A 17066-nucleotide genomic window follows, 5' to 3' on the forward strand; every position below is an offset into this window, starting at 1 on the left:
AAAAAAACAAACAAACGAACGAACAAAACAACAACAACAAAAAAACAACAACAAAACAAACAAGTCGCGTAAGGCGAAATTACTACATTTAGTCAAGCTGTGGAACTCACAGAATGAAACTGAACGCACTGCATTTTTTCACAATGACCGTAGTCCGCCGCTCGTGCAAATGGCAGTGACATTAACGAGCCTGTTTAGCTTGGTAGTGGTTGCGCTGGGCTGCATAGCACGCTTTTCTGTACCTCTCTTCGTTTTAACTTTCTGAGCGTGTTTTTAATCCAATCATATCATATCTATATGTTTTTGGAATCAGGAACCGACAAGGAATACGATAACTTTGTTTTTAAATTGATTTCGAAAATTTTATTTTAATCATAATTTTTATATTTTTAATTTTCAGAGCTTGTTTTTAATCCGAATATAACATATTTATATGTTTTTGGAATCAAAAAATGATGAAGAATAAGATGAACGTAATTTAGGATCATTTAATAAAAAAATAATTATAATTACAATTTTCAGATTTTTAATGACCAAAGTCATCAATGAATTTTTAAGCCTACATGCTGAAATGCAACACCAAAGTCCGGCCTTTGTCGAAGATTGCTTGGCCAAAATTTCAATCAATTTGATTAAAAAATGAGGGTGTGACAGTGCCGCCTCAACTTTCACAAAAAGCCGGATATGACGTCATCAAAGACATTTATTGAAAAACTGAAAAAAACGTCTGGGGATATCATACCCAGGAACTCTCATGTAAAATTTCATAAAGATCGGTCCAGTAGTTTACTCTGAATCGCTCTACACACACGCACGCACAGACACATACACACACACAGACACACATACACCACGACCCTCGTCTCGATTCCCCCTCTATGTTAAAAACTTGACTAAATGTAAAAACAAACGAACGAACGAACGAACGAACGAACGAACGAACGAACGAATGAAGAAACGAAACGAAACGAAACGAAACGAAACGAAACGCAACGCAACGCAACGCAATGCAACGCAACGCAACGCAACGCAACGCATCGCACCGCAACGCAACGGAACGGAACGGGAAAAAGCCAGCTTCAGATTAATATTTCTATTCGATACAACTGTGTTCTGTGGATATGGTACATACAGAACTTTGTCAATGTTTTCTTTGTTTGTTTCGTGGATGAGACTCCTCATTGTTTCGAACACGAGGTCACAATTAGTGATGACAGGAAAATGAACTGAGTTTACCGAAAACAACAGCTTCACATGCACAGTGTATGAAAAAAGTATTGCAAATGATTTCAGGAACATGTTTGCGTCTATTTATGACACAGTACTTAGAATCATCGCTGATCCTTCCGGTGTGCGTGTAAACTGCTTACGGATCAGCACTATTCATGTGTTGTAGCGTCTACTTGTCATTTCTACACAGTATAGAACGATAACAGGGATGCAAAACCAGGAAGAGAAATAGAAGTCAATTTAAGTTTACTCATCCATACAAATTGTCATTGGACAATAGTCAGTGCAGTGTATCGCAGTTTCTTAGATTCGTTGAACAGTAAACACGAATGTCTGCGGTTACTGTGTAAAGGACCCGTGCAACTAACTGATCAACAGGGGTTTCTGTCTCCGAAAACCTTTTCACCAAAATATGAATGTGCACCTGGCCTACTTCAGTGGAATATGTCTTCACCTTTTTGCCATCAGGTAAGCGGCTTTCAATGTTATTTGTGAATTTAGAAAATGTGTCCTCTTTTTCTTCTTCCTTCTACTCTTTTCAAAACATTGAGAGTTTGTTTAAGCTACACCCAAAACTGTTTTAAATCCGAAACAAATAGACTGCTAAAGTTCCAAATGCTTTTTCAGACGCACAGAACACCAAAGCTAATTTTCATATCTTCTTCTTGTCTTTTGCATATTGTTTTTGTTCACTTCAAAGACCAATATGTTGAAATGCTTGTGAACGTTTTATACACATTGAATTTTTCAAACATTGAACAAATGAACCCGTTTTCTAATTATTTTGTTTTATTATCATTATGGTTTTTTTTTATGTGGAAGGCATTTGAATACAATGAATACATTTTTGATACATGTGCTCGGTAACTGTTAGTCAAGAACTTGTTTCCTTTATTTGATCGTTAACGTATTTGACAAAAAACGATTTAAACACTGAAATACACTGAAATAAACTTATTGCATGTGACGAAATCAAAACAGGATCAGTTGCTGTCAAGTCGTCTTGTATTCTGGCCTTGTGATTTTTCCACATGTTCTCCAAAGTAAATACCTCAAACTCGCTCCAAGCCACAAGAAAATGAACTTGCTCTCGAGAAGTTTGAGTATGTAATTTGGAGACAGGTTCCTGAAAAAATAAAGAGAGAAAAAGCAGCGTGGTATGAACTGAACCATGCAAAAAGATTATTACAACTGTCGTACCCCAACTAAAGCATTCAAACCCATATGATTTTATTCAAACTTACTATGCCATTTAAGGCACTCAACATGGCTACCTGGCACATTTTTTGGATTAACATTTTTTTAAATCTTGAAAATTTCAAACCAATCAACTAGGTCATTGTTAAAAAACAGCGCTTTATGTCGTGGTACACATGAAAATCCACACGAAAACCTCCCACTTTTAAGCGCTAACGCGATCGACACCTTTATTGGTAGGAATGGTATAAAACAAGAAATACGCCGAAATAACTTAACAAAACAACCTCTTATATATTGATAATTGATTTACTTTTCTCTTCATATGTAAACGTTGCCAAGTTGTGCCTGTTCTGATTTTTCGTCGATTTTGTTTAATTGGTACCTTACTTATTTGTCAAGTCGATTTTGGGTGTACCCTTATTTTAGCGGCGGTCACGTGACCTCTGTTAAAAGAAATCTTTGATCCGAAATGTGTGCCAGTTTATTTTACTACTGCAGCTGAGTTCCTTCTTTCTTTCAGCATCAGTGCTGACCAGTGTTTGGATGGACCTAGTAAGTATTTTCATTCTGCAGAATATCCACGAACAGTAGTGAACACGTGTGACTTCTTAAGCTAAGCTAGGTACACGTATTGTTTTAGTACTATTATTCATGAAGAGATTTTGTTGTTGTTGATAACGAGAGTAGTAGAAAGAATGTCTTACTCAATCGCACCATAACTGACATCATTGTATATATATATATTGCATATACTAACAAGGCGGTAAAAAGTATACCAATTTTCATTTTGCTCCTTGATTTGTACTTAACAATGTTTTACAATTATTTCTAAAAATATGAGCATACTAATTTGGGTGAAATTAATCAATATACAGCGAGCCAGAAGACACAATTGTCCAAGACTTAATTGCCGACAGGACGGGTGGTATCTACACGGCGTTCTTATCACTTGAATTTTGCGAGGGGACATACGCCATATAGAAAACTGCTGAATTCTTTGAAGCCATATTCTGAGATGATGAGGGTTTTTAAAATCAGACTAAATGTCATTTTGGCTGTACATTTTTCAATCAAAACCATGACTAGAGAAACAGTCCGAGTGACCACCGCGAAGAGTTTACTTGCGACCGGTGGTGGCCCTTGTTATAATTGACTGGGGTTTCTAATACTTTGGTTGGGTAGTTATTTGCACCAACACTTTAACTTCCCCAAACAGAGCTTACATTTTCCGCCTACAAAGCTAATGCGTTTACAAACTTATCGTAAGGCGTGCTTCTTTTTCCTACTGAAGACAACACCTAATAGATTCAGAATGCATAATGACTGAGTGTCACGTTTCAATATATCACTTAAGGTGATTATGAACCGGTTAATTACTACTAATTAACTAACCACACCACGATCCACTCTCGCAGTCATACAATTAAATAGAGTCAACAAAAGTATAAGTTTCAGACGCCTGTTTATGTATAAACTCGCCACCTCCCTCGAGCCTTCACTCAAAATAAGTTCCTTTTACGTTCTCAACACGTAAAAACCCGTGATCACTGACAAAATGCCAGTAGTATATAGAAAATTATAGTAACACGCTGATCCCGTGTAAATACAGTCAAATGAGAATGTTCTGTTCAAAAAAGCTCTAGTTCATGCAGGGGTCAACACCCCACGTTGTCACTACTCCAATGAAATCACAGATAAGAAAAGACAACGGTGGTCAACGGGGTGCGTAAGACACGGTGCACTTAGCTTTCTTTCTGTATGCTGGTTAGCCGGTATGCTGGTTAGCCGGGTTGCTGGTTAGCCGGGTTGCTGGTTAGCCGGGTTGCTGGTTAGCCGGTCTGCTGGTTAGCCGGTTATACGTTAGCGTAGCTTCCTCAGGTCCCAGCTCCAACGTCTGCAGCTAGCAGTGTCCCGCCAAATGCAGCCGTGCAGCAGTCACAGGAACACGAAACGAACGAACGAAACGAAACGAAGGCTGCAAACAGAAAGCATCGGTGCACTAAACATGTCAGCTACCCCTCACCCACCACCTTAAAACATGTCATCTTTAAATATCTCATCGAGCACGTGGGCCTGCACAAAACGGACTTTTTACAACAACAAAACAGTCATTTTCCGTCCTTCTCTCCCTATCTGCAAAAACCATATACAGATTAGTATTTTAGCGTCACAGAGAGTAAATTATGCGCTAACCTGGAAAGAACAACAGAGAGTATTTCATTCCACAACACAGACTCATCAACAGCGTTAAATAATGATTTATTACCTCAAAAGCCTATGATTGTACTCTCAATGGAAGCAAAGTCCGCTTCCTCCCTGGAACAGCCTCTGTTCGTCAACAGTGACCAAAAACGTCCAGAACCCCTTGTCGAATCCTTATGCGAAAGCCATCGCCGACGAAGGAAAGTTGACGACTTGTCCTCAGCAAAATACGTGGCAGAGAAAAGGAATAACTTGTGGAAGTTCCCCTAGAGTGCCGAATATAATACTCGGTGAAAAACCATCATACTCTAGAAACTGTGTATTAGATCCTTCCCCTTCTGCCGCTGGGTGTCAAGTGTGTCGTCCTTTGAGTCTCTGACAGACCACCTAGCCAAATACACGTGACTGACCTTGTCACCAAACCAGTCCAGCTATACACAATTCTGCCTCCCAAGCAGAAAAAAGACACGAGAAACTCAATCCGTGAAAATCCCGTGCGCGCTGTCAGCGAAAAACCGTCAGCCCTATGACAGCAGAAACCCCCACTGTGAAACTCGTGCGCTACGAAACATCCGTGTTCATTGAGCACTGTCAGCAAACTCTGCTGTAGCCCAATATCACGCACAGGCGCTTTCTATCATACATTGACCCAGAACAGGCACTCTACTGAGTGACACTTTCTTGGTCTCTGTCACCCGATCGTGACACACCTCCCCTCTTCAAGACGAAACCTCGGTTTCGCTCACAGTCATGTTCTCCTCTACAGCCCGAGAGAGAAAGTCAGCTCCAACATTGTTGGCGCCCGGAATGACGCGTACCGTGAATTGGTACGGTTGGAGAATCAACGCCCAGCGCATAAGTCTGGCGTTTGCCAACCTTGCAACCTGAAGATATTGCAGAGGTTGATGGTCCGTCTCCAGACAGAAAGGTCGTCCTCAAGAACGAGCAACCCCTCGTTTCACCCCTGATGACTGCAACCTTCTCTGTCTCCTTGTCTTTGCTCTTCTTGTCTTTGTTCTTTTCCCCGTAGGCAGTCCTTTCGATGTAGGCGCGCAGCAAGTTGGCATGGTACAGGCGTGCTTTCCCGTTCATGACGATCCTGTAGTCGTTCTGGCCCACCTTCGCTGTCACCTCAAAAGGTCCTTGCCACTGCAGTTGTAGCTTGTTGTGTTTGACAGGTAGAAGTAGCAACACCCGTTCTCCAATCTTGAAGCTGCGCGGCCGTGCCTTGCGGTCGAATCCTCGCGCATAACGCTGTGCTGCTCTTCCCAGGTTCTCTTGAGCCAGTTTGCAGGTCTCTTCAATCCTGTTCCTGAGTTCTACTATGTAGGTCGCTGTCGTCTGCACCTCCTCGTCAGCTTCTTCGTCCGTCCAGGCTTGACGCAGGATAGCCATGGGACCGCGTACCTGTCTGCCGTACAACAACTCAAATGGGGAAAAGCCCAAGCTCTCCTGAGGAACCTCGCGGTATGCAAAAAGCAATGCTGGGATGTACCTGTCCCACGTGCGTGGTTTCTCCTGAGCTAGTTTCCTCAGCATGGTCTTCAAGGTGCCATTGAACCTTTCCACCAGTCCGTTGCACTGAGCATGGTAAGGAGTGGTGAAATGCTGCTCCAGTGATAGCAGTCGTGCTGCCTCCGCCATCACTCCTCCCGTGAACTGCGTGCCTCTGTCGGTGAGTACCTCTGATGGAATTCCCAGCCGGGACCACATAGTAACCAGAGCCTCAGCTACTCGCGTGGCTTCAATCGATTTCAGAGGGATCGCCTCTGGGTATCGAGTAGCGTAGTCCACCATGGTCAAAATGTATCTGTTTCCGTCCTCAGACGCAGGCAAGATGGGCCCGATGATGTCCACTGCCACCCGACGAAAGGGTTCGTCGATGAGCGGCATCTTCTCTAAGGGGACCTTCCTCACCCTTCCTTTGGCAACCACCTTCTGGCACTTATCGCAGGACGCACAGAAACGTCGGACATCCGTGCAGATGCCTGGCCAGTAAAAGTGGCGCCAGACACGATCCGTGGTCTTCTTGGTGCCAAGATGACCTCCCAGAATCGAGTCGTGTGCCGTTGCCATGACACCCTCGCGAAACTCGCGAGGCACGACAACCTGTTTGAATGTACCTTCTTGGTTGCTGAACTCCCGGTAGAGCAACTTCTTGTCCCTGAGGAACCTTGACCTCCCATGCTTCCCGCTCAGCTTCACCTTCCCCGACTTCGCGTGCTCCCGAGGAGTCGCTAGTGTCGGATCAGATGCCTGAGCCTTCGCGAGGAGCGCGGGGGTCACGTTCCCCAGGGCAGCTCGTGCAGCAGGTAGGGGTTTGAGAGGTTTATCCTCTCGCTCCGCCTGTGCCCGCGTGAGCACTGAAATGACGTCGGGAGACCGATAAACGGGAACCTCCCTGGTGACGCCGTCCACAAACTGAACCCGGTTTCCAATGAGCAGGTCGCATGGAGGATCGTCCATGACGACGGCCACAATGGTCCCCGTGAACAACGGTGTTACGACCTTGATCACTGCCGTGTTCAAGTCGTAAGCGTGAGATGCCTCGGCCATTCTCACTCTGATGCTGTCTCCTGTGTAGGCCATAGCTGGAACTAGACTTGCCCGAACCACTATCATGTCTGCCCCTGTGTCCCGCAGACCTTCGCCCTTCACTCCGTTAACGTAGACGTTGCAGTGGGGCTGGAAATGTTTCCTGGAGCACGGAACGCAGAGTTGTGGAATGGTGCATGAGCTCGTGACGTCCCTTAACTCCTCGCTGCCAACAAAGTGTACGCCCTTCTGGTCAGCCTGTCTCTTGTGGCAGTCCTTCTTCACGTGGCCCCGCTTGTTGCAGTAGTAACACTGGATGTCAGTTCTGGAACTTGATCCTTTGTGTCCCTGATCGTCCTTCCCGTCCTTGGGTCCTGAAGAACCCGAATTTCCCGATTTTCCCGGCCGTGAGCCTGAAGATTTGCCGGAGATCGCCTGGGCGTCCTCGTGTACTCTGATCCAGTCGGCTGCCTCCTGAGTAGTCTTTGGCTGGTGTTCCTGCACGAAGGTCACCACCTCAGGTCGCAGGCTGGACATCAGTTGTTCCATGACTATGAGGTCGGCAAGGTCGTCGACGGTCCAGTTCTTCTCGGCCATCTCCACCCAGCGCCGCAGGTAGAGATTAAGGCGTGCCACAAACTGATGGCTCAGCTCGCCGCTCAGCCTCTTGCTGTTACGCAGACGTCGTCTGTAGGCTTCCGCAGTCAGGTTGAAGCGCTGGAGTAACGCCTTCTTTAGTGCCTGATAGTCTCTCGCCTCGTCGTCATCCAAAGCGTTGTAGAGCTGCAAAGCGCGTCCTTTTAAGCAGGTGCTAAGGCGGCTAGCCCACGTGGCCTCTTCCCACTTCTGGTCAGATGCAATGCGCTCAAACCGGCGTAAAAAGTCGTCGAGCTCGTCCTTGTCATCGTCGAACGTCGGCAGTCTCGTACGGTCGGCAACAAACGTCGGCGCGCTAGCCTGAGTAAGCGTACCCTTCTCGGCCTGTAGCCTAGCTAGTTCTAGCTGGAGATCGCGATCCGCCTGTTCCTTCCGGTCTAGTCTGTCACGTTCGTCTTTCTTTTCCTGTCTGTCAAGTTCGGCCTGTCGTTCGGCCTGTCGTTCCCTTTCTTGTCTGTCACGTTCGGCCTGTCGTTCCTGTCTCTCAAGTTCGTCTTTCTTTTCCTGTCGGTCACGTTCGGCCTGTCGTTCCCTTTCTTGTCTGTCAAGTTCGTCTTTCTCTTTCTTGTCCTGTCGGTCACGTTCGGCCTGTCGTTCGGCCTGTCGTTCCCTTTCTTGTCTGTCTCGTTCATCTTTCTCTTTCCGTTCTTGTCTGTCACGTTCGTCTTGTCGTTCCTGTCTCTCACGTTCGGCCTGTCGTTCTTGTCTGTCAAGCTCTTCTTTTCTCGTCTGTCGCTCTATGTCTTCCTTACGTTCTAACTCCTTGCGCTTAAGCAAACTACGCGCTCTAACGCGTGCGTCTCGCTCTGTCTGTTCCTCGCTACCAGGAGTCTCAAAAGTTAATCTCTTCGTAGGAGATCCCCCTGTAGCCATGGTTAGTTTTAGCAAAGCTTTATTACAAAAGTAAGTCTAACGCAGCTATAGCTAGAACACGCGGTGATGAAAGCGATGGATACAAAAATCCAGTAACCAGAAAATGCAGAAGAAAAATCCAAACGGTGTAGAACAAATCGCGTAGCCTACTTTATGGCTGCTTTTTGCGGTGAAACAAAGTGTTTCCCACAGCCGTGGCCTACTTTATCGGCTGCTTTTTGCGGTGAAACAGAGTGTTTCCCACAGCCTTGGTTAGGACAGAAGTCCTCGGACCCTTCCCCCCCAAAATTCCAACAAAGTCAAAATATGGAGAAAAATCCAAGTAAAACAAGACGGTAGAAATGTAACCTGTTACAGAATGCGAAACAACAATGTAGAGAAAACTGAGTAAAACGAATAACAAATCCGCTAACCCCGCTCAGCTCTCTGCAACGGAAAACTCTGAACGTACAACAACAAAGATTCACAAACAAAGGAAAGGGAAGTAATCACAGTTAGCGCATACAATAGCTTACAAATTATAATTTACATTTCCTGCAAGATGTGAATCGCTTAAGGTGTGGTATATGATCAAAACTATACAAAAAAGGGTAGCACCAAGCAGAAAATAAGTCGAGCACTGACGAGATTATCTGCTCTTAGTTATCCTTAATTGGTGGGTCTTTATCAGTTGGAAATTAACTGAGTAAATCCCGGCTTGGCCCCCATGTGTCACGTTTCAATATATCACTTAAGGTGATTATGAACCGGTTAATTACTACTAATTAACTAACCACACCACGATCCACTCTCGCAGTCATACAATTAAATAGAGTCAACAAAAGTATAAGTTTCAGACGCCTGTTTATGTATAAACTCGCCACCTCCCTCGAGCCTTCACTCAAAATAAGTTCCTTTTACGTTCTCAACACGTAAAAACCCGTGATCACTGACAAAATGCCAGTAGTATATAGAAAATTATAGTAACACGCTGAACCCGTGTAAATACAGTCAAATGAGAATGTTCTGTTCAAAAAAGCTCTAGTTCATGCAGGGGTCAACACCCCACGTTGTCACTACTCCAATGAAATCACAGATAAGAAAAGACAACGGTGGTCAACGGGGTGCGTAAGACACGGTGCACTTAGCTTTCTTTCTGTATGCTGGTTAGCCGGTATGCTGGTTAGCCGGGTTGCTGGTTAGCCGGGTTGCTGGTTAGCCGGGTTGCTGGTTAGCCGGTCTGCTGGTTAGCCGGTTATACGTTAGCGTAGCTTCCTCAGGTCCCAGCTCCAACGTCTGCAGCTAGCAGTGTCCCGCCAAAGGCAGCCGTGCAGCAGGTACAGGAACACGAAACGAAACGAAACGAAGGCTGCAAACAGAAAGCATCGGTGCACTAAACATGTCAGCTACCCCTCACCCACCACCTTAAAACATGTCATCTTTAAATATCTCATCGAGCACGTGGGCCTGCACAAAACGGACTTTTTACAACAACAAAACAGTCATTTTCCGTCCTTCTCTCCCTATCTGCAAAAACCATATACAGATTAGTATTTTAGCGTCACAGAGAGTAAATTATGCGCTAACCTGGAAAGAACAACAGAGAGTATTTCATTCCACAACACAGACTCATCAACAGCGTTAAATAATGATTTATTACCTCAAAAGCCTATGATTGTACTCTCAATGGAAGCAAAGTCCGCTTCCTCCCTGGAACAGCCTCTGTTCGTCAACAGTGACCAAAAACGTCCAGAACCCCTTGTCGAATCCTTATGCGAAAGCCATCGCCGACGAAGGAAAGTTGACGACTTGTCCTCAGCAAAATACGTGGCAGAGAAAAGGAATAACTTGTGGAAGTTCCCCTAGAGTGCCGAATATAATACTCGGTGAAAAACCATCATACTCTAGAAACTGTGTATTAGATCCTTCCCCTTCTGCCGCTGGGTGTCAAGTGTGTCGTCCTTTGAGTCTCTGACAGACCACCTAGCCAAATACACGTGACTGACCTTGTCACCAAACCAGTCCAGCTATACACAATTCTGCCTCCCAAGCAGAAAAAAGACACGAGAAACTCAATCCGTGAAAATCCCGTGCGCGCTGTCAGCGAAAAACCGTCAGCCCTATGACAGCAGAAACCCCTGCACTGTGAAACTCGTGCGCTACGAAACATCCGTGTTCATTGAGCACTGTCAGCAAACTCTGCTGTAGCCCAATATCACGCACAGGCGCTTTCTATCATACATTGACCCAGAACAGGCACTCTACTGAGTGACACTTTCTTGGTCTCTGTCACCCGATCGTGACACTGAGTTAGGTATGCTGGATTCTGTTGTTGAAAAAATCACAAGTTCAAGCGGAACGCTGGTGACAACTATAACTTGTGCTTGATTTGGACAGTCTCCGTTACCTGAAGTAGAGGGATACTATTTATTTGACCATTTGGGGGAAGTTTCTGGGGAAATTGACGAATGTGAAGAATCTGGGGAATCGAGACGCACACGGTACGATTTGCTTGAAAATGCACTGCACGTTTGGAAATTAATTCAATCAAGGTGAGTGAAAGCGCTTCAGGACGCTGCTTCTCTCCGGTGTTGGACACAAAGAGTTGTCCAAAGCACCGTCTGGTGTCAAGACGGCCAGCGACGTCTTTGACGCCTCCACCTAGTTACCAGCTTCACGTACATAAAACAAAGGAAGTAACTCAGTGGAAGTTATCCAAGAAAAAGGGCTCTTTCTTCGGGTATTTTACAACAGTTAATTGAGCTTTTAAAACTTTGATTTTCTAAATTGAAGGCTTGTCCTCCTGCGCGGTATAATTATTCGTAACTCAGAATGTTATGGTATGACTTTGGAAGGAATCTGAGGGCCTTTTTTCTTCTTAGGTATTATCCCTTTAACTTACAGGACGCGCAATAGCCTTCGTGTATGATAAATGCTGGTCGACTGAGAATTCAACCATATGATACTGTGTGTTGTTGTGCCTGTGTAGATTGAGTATTTCGCGCATATAAACGTACTTCTGCAATAGGGCGGCTATCACATCAAATGAGCTAGCTGCATCTTACCATTGCCAAAGCAGACACATTTCCCGCAAACCGCTACAGTTTCTTTGAAGATGCCGCCACTCTGTTTTGTGTCCCTATCAGGCATTTGTTCTAGGGCGCTATGAGCGCCCTAGTTATATGTTGTGCTGGATTTGTATTTTAGATTCAGAGGTGCACAATAACATGCTTTTGCATATATAGAAGTACTAGAGGAATACCCGGCTTCGCCGGGGTGAATCGCGAGACAGAGACAGACAGCGTGGCGGTTCATCACAATCACCTCTGCAAGCGAAGTCCTGTCAAACGGGATTGAGAATTTTAGAGCTTATTTCTTAGCCCTATATTATCTGTTGTGGCTTCTCAAATGCCAGAACATACAGACAGACAAAAGCCGCTAGACCCCATCACAAACAGAACTCTACAATCAACAGGTTTTTTCCCACACACACACACACACACAAACACACACACAGAGAAGCCGTATATATATATATGTATATCTATATCTATAAATATATAGAGATAGGTGAGAGTGTATTTTTTGCGTGGCTATAAATTGATTCGACCTTTTCACTTTGACAGTAAGAACAACTTACGGGTGCAAGGGAAGCGTTCTGGACAGCGCAGTGACATTCTAAAAATAGTACCTCAGAAACGGGAATTTGGGGTGAACGGCGCGACAGAGACAGACAGCGTGGCGGTTCACCACAATCACCTTTGAAAGGCGAAGTCCTGTCAAACGGGATTGAGAATTTTAGAGCTTATTTTTTAGCCCTATATCATCTGCTGTGGCTTCTCACATGCCAGAACATACAGACAGACAAAAGCCGCTAGACCCCATCACAAACAGAACTCTATAATACATAGGTTTTTGCCCACACACACACACAAACACACACACACACAGAGAAGCCGTATATATATATGCATATCTGTATCTATAAATATATAGAGATAGGTGAGAGTGTATTTTTCGCGTGGCTATAAATTGATTCGACCTTTTCACTTTGACAGTAAGAACAACTTACGGGTGCAAGGGAAGCGTTGTGGACAGCGCAGTGGACAGCGCAGTGACATTCTAAAAATAATAGTAACTTACAACTGAACGGGAAAGCCACACGAAGGAAGGGAGATAAACGCCAAACACTGGAGAAGATAAGGAAGAGTTACTTATAATGGTGAAATGAACACAAAAACGAAAATGAGTTTAGCGCTGCGCGCTGAGAGCACGTGTTGAAATATCTCATCGATGATATTGTGTCCGGGGTGTAGCTGAATACGGTGTCCAAATTTGAAAAAGATCCACCGAGAACTTTGGCGTTGTGATGTGGTGTAGCGGCTATGGTGTGTCGGTAAGGGGGGCCCGGGTAAGCTGAGGTGGAACCAAAATAGCTGAGGTGGAACCAAAATCGGTTCCGCGCTGCGCGCTGAGAGCACGTGTTGAAATATCTCATCGACCAGGTTGTGTCCAGGGTGTACCTGAATATGATCACCAAATTTGAAACAGATCCATCGAGAACCTTGGCCGCGCATCGCGCACAGACACACAGACAGACACACAGACACACAGACACTAGTCGTATATATATATAGAAGATTCAAAGCGCAAACGACTAAATTGATCATGTATGAAAAAGTGTGTCACACGGGGCCCTGATCTGTATCTGTATCTGTAGATTACGTCGCTAGCATCCAGATTGCTGGCTTTGGCGCGACGGGTGGGTGTGCGCAGCGACTTCGCTTATCAGCGGCTGGTAGTCAGCGCCGCCTTGAATTCCTCAATAGAGGCTGAGTGGACAACTGTGTTGTCCAGGTGATTCCACTCTATTGTGGATCGTGGGAAGAACGACTGCTTGTATTGTTCAGTGTTGCAGCGTGGTACAGCGAAACACCTGTTGTTATTTTGTATGTAACTGTCTATGGGGTTGCTACCAACGTAGTCTGCTGTTTGTCTTCTGGGTCGAATCATGCGGCCAGCACCTTGAGGGGTCAGGAATTTGTCTGGAGGCATTGCCGGCACCAGCCCCTCAACCACCTTGTAGTAGAAAGTCAGGCGGAGGTTTACTCGACGTTCCTGAAGAGTTGGGAGGTTGTGGCGTGTCAGGAGGCCCGTAACAAAGCCAGGACGTCTTGATCGGTAGTCGTTGGCGATGAAACGTGCTGCTGTGCGCTGTATGCGTTCCATCCTATCGATGTCCTGCGCTTGGTACGGGTCCCAGACTACTGCTCCGTACTCAAGGAGAGGTCGGACGAGGGCCAGGTAGGCATTTCGTCTGCAGGCTGCCGGGCAGTGGCGGAGGTTTCTGCGTAGGAAGCCAAGAGTGCAGTTTGCTTTCTTGGTGATGCTGCTGATGTGGTTTCTCCACTTGAGGTTGTCCGAGAATAGGATGCCTAGGTATGGGTTGGAAGGGACAGTTTTGAGGATGGTGTTGTTGAGGGAGTACATGAAGGTGGAGGGTGGTTTGTGGGAGATGCTCATGACATAGCACTTGGTGGCGTTGAAGCGCATTCCCCATTTCTCTGCCCAGCCTTCTAGACACTTCAGGTCCTCTTGTAGGGTGTGGTGGTCGTTGAAGGTGTTGATCTCTCTGTAGACGAGACAGTCGTCGGCGAACAGCCTAACCTGGGATCTGACTGCCTGCGGGAGATCGTTGATGTGGCTGAGAAAAAGGAGTGGGCCCAGCACGGTGCCTTGTGGGACGCCTGAGTCGACGGCAGTGGGCTGGGACGTACTGCCTTCAACGACGACTTGCATGCTGCGTTCCGTGAGGAAGCAGTGAAGCCATGCGTGGAGGGGGCCTGTGATGCCATAGTTGGCCAACTTGAGGAGGAGCCGGTCATGGGGGACGGTGTCGAATGCTTTGGAGAAGTCTAGTATGGCCATGTCAATTTGTTTGCCTTGATCAAAAGATTGTAGTAGGTCGTTGGTAGTGGCACTGATGGCTCGGTGGTTGAATAAACCACGAGAACTGGTGTGTGGTTTACGCATGTTAAACAACAATGCAAGTGATCTGTAAGTGTAATTTAAGTTGTTGAATACTATTGTGAGTATGTCCCATAATGTTTTAATGTATTTATGGTTTAGTGAAAGATGTCATCGTTCTGTAAACCTTCTGTGAAGCGGATTGGGGCTTTAAGACATGGAAAAAGAATTACTCCAATGATGCACATTGAATTTGTTGGCTCACAGACAGACTGGAAGACGAGTGTGTAAAACCTCAAGTTGAACTCCTTGAATTCCAAGTATTTGAAACTACCTGTGATAGTTTCCACGTTGGCAAATTCGCTTGTTTCTGTCATTTATATATTTTTTCTTTTTCAAAAACAGGTGGAACCGATTGCACTTTTCACTTCGGTTTATGCGCATGGAAAAGCGAACTTTGGAAACAACGTAAGTAATTTTAATCGCAGGTCTAGTCGAGGCAAATAACACCAAGTGTCCCTCTTTTCGGCAATGTGAATGCTGAACACACGCACATTAAAATGCTTTCAATTGGCAAAACAGTATGTCCATCAAATTCCCCTTCTCTTCACATTTGTCTGTGTGTCTCTGTCTTTATGTCTTTGACTGTCGGCTCATCTGTTCGTTTGTCGTTTTGTCTGTCTTTCTGTCTTTATCTCTACAAATTGGGGATTTGGGTAATTTTTGTCCAATTTGATAGGGAAAAACAACAAGAACAACAACAAAGTGTTGAGGGAAAGTAAAAAGGCCATGTCTTCATTTGTCGAGTTATAACATGAAAAAGATTATTGGTGTAGACATGGGAAATTTACCAGTAGACAATGAATATAACTGCTTCAAATAATTCTTGGGCCAAAACATTTTGCAGTCTTTTCACAGAATCTTGCTGGGTCATACCAAGGCTTTATTCTACGGAACCCCGTAAGTGTAGCAAGCTTCACCGCGTGCGCGTGAGTCTTTGTACATTTAAAAGCGCGCGCGTAAGTGTGAGTATGTGGGCTTTGGAGTTCTTTTGAATTATTTCTCACGTGTTTACAGTCTCCAGTGAATGGAAAGCTGCTTTACATACTGACACAAATCCCAGAGGTAGCATGGAGAGCGAGGAACTGTGCTCTACAAACGCCGACACGCACTGTTTGCTGTTCGAGTACGAATTCCGACATCAAAGAAACGAGACAACACTAACGGTCTTGCTGCACGAGAATGACACTGCAGAGAAGACGATCTGGAGATTGCGGCCTAACTCTAACGGAATTTACCCAGCCAGTGTGCCTTTGAGCACAAAGAACAGCTTCAAGGTAACTCTCTCTTTCTCTGTGTCTATCTCTCTATGTAAAATACGAGGTGAAATATTGCTACAAAAAAAAAAGAAGTTAACTTGCCAAGTAAATCTGTCAAAGCGATATTTCATAATACAAATAGAGAGATCCAGAAAGTGCTTTCTTATTTAACAGAAGGTGTACGTGTACGTGTACGTCATCAAACTTATCTTTTACGTCACACGTTTGCCTGGATCTACATGTCGTGATGTGTGGACCAAGACTATCAGTCTCTTGGGCGCAATACGATGAAGTCAAAACCTACCCGAGTACATCGAAGTGGCTACACGTAGCGCTTTTAAACCCCTGTGGCATCGGGACTATAAACTCTTGGTTTACGTACGCTACTTTAATTGGTTTGTTTGCATGATTTGACACGAAATACTTACAGGTTACACACCGAGTCTCAGTGGATAGTAAACATATATTGATTAATCATGAAATAACATTAAATCATAAAGATAAAAAATTCTTGTTTCACCAGACAGGACTTGCTTCTTTTTACATTTAGCCAAGTTTTGACTAAATGTTTTAACATAAAGGGGGGAATCGAGACGAGGGTCGTGGTGTATGTGTGTCTGTCTGTCTGTGTGTGTGTGTAGAGCGATTCAGACTAAACTACTGGACCGATCTTTATGAAATTTGACATGAGAGTTCCTGGGTATGATATCCTCAGACTTTTTTTCATTTTTTTGATAAATGTCTTTGATGACGTCATATCCGGCTTTTCGTGAAAGTTGAGGCGGCACTGTCACGCTCTCATTTTTCAACCAAATTGGTTGAAATTTTGGTCAAGTAATCTCCGAAAATTGTAAAAAAATAATTATTTTTATAAAACGATCCAAATTTACGTTCATCTTATTCTCCATCATTTTCTGATTCCAAAAACATATAAATATGTTATATTTGGATTAAAAACAAGCTCTGAAAATTAAAAATATAAAAATTATGATCAAAATTAAATTTTCGAAATCAAATTAAAAACACTTTCATCCTATTTCTTGTCGGTTCCTGATTCCAAAAACATATAGATATGATATGTTTGGATTAAAAACACGCTCAGAA

At 44.6% G+C, this 17066-nt stretch overlaps 1 protein-coding gene across 1 annotated transcript in view; it reads left to right on the forward strand.

The window, feature by feature from the left end:
• Positions 1-17066, forward strand: part of LOC138971266 (mucin-21-like) — a 45056-nt gene that overhangs the window by 19690 nt on the left and 8300 nt on the right. The window lies entirely within an intron of this gene.

Source organism: Littorina saxatilis, linkage group LG7 (assembly GCF_037325665.1).
Source record: "Littorina saxatilis isolate snail1 linkage group LG7, US_GU_Lsax_2.0, whole genome shotgun sequence".
Lineage (NCBI taxonomy): Eukaryota > Metazoa > Mollusca > Gastropoda > Littorinimorpha > Littorinidae > Littorina > Littorina saxatilis.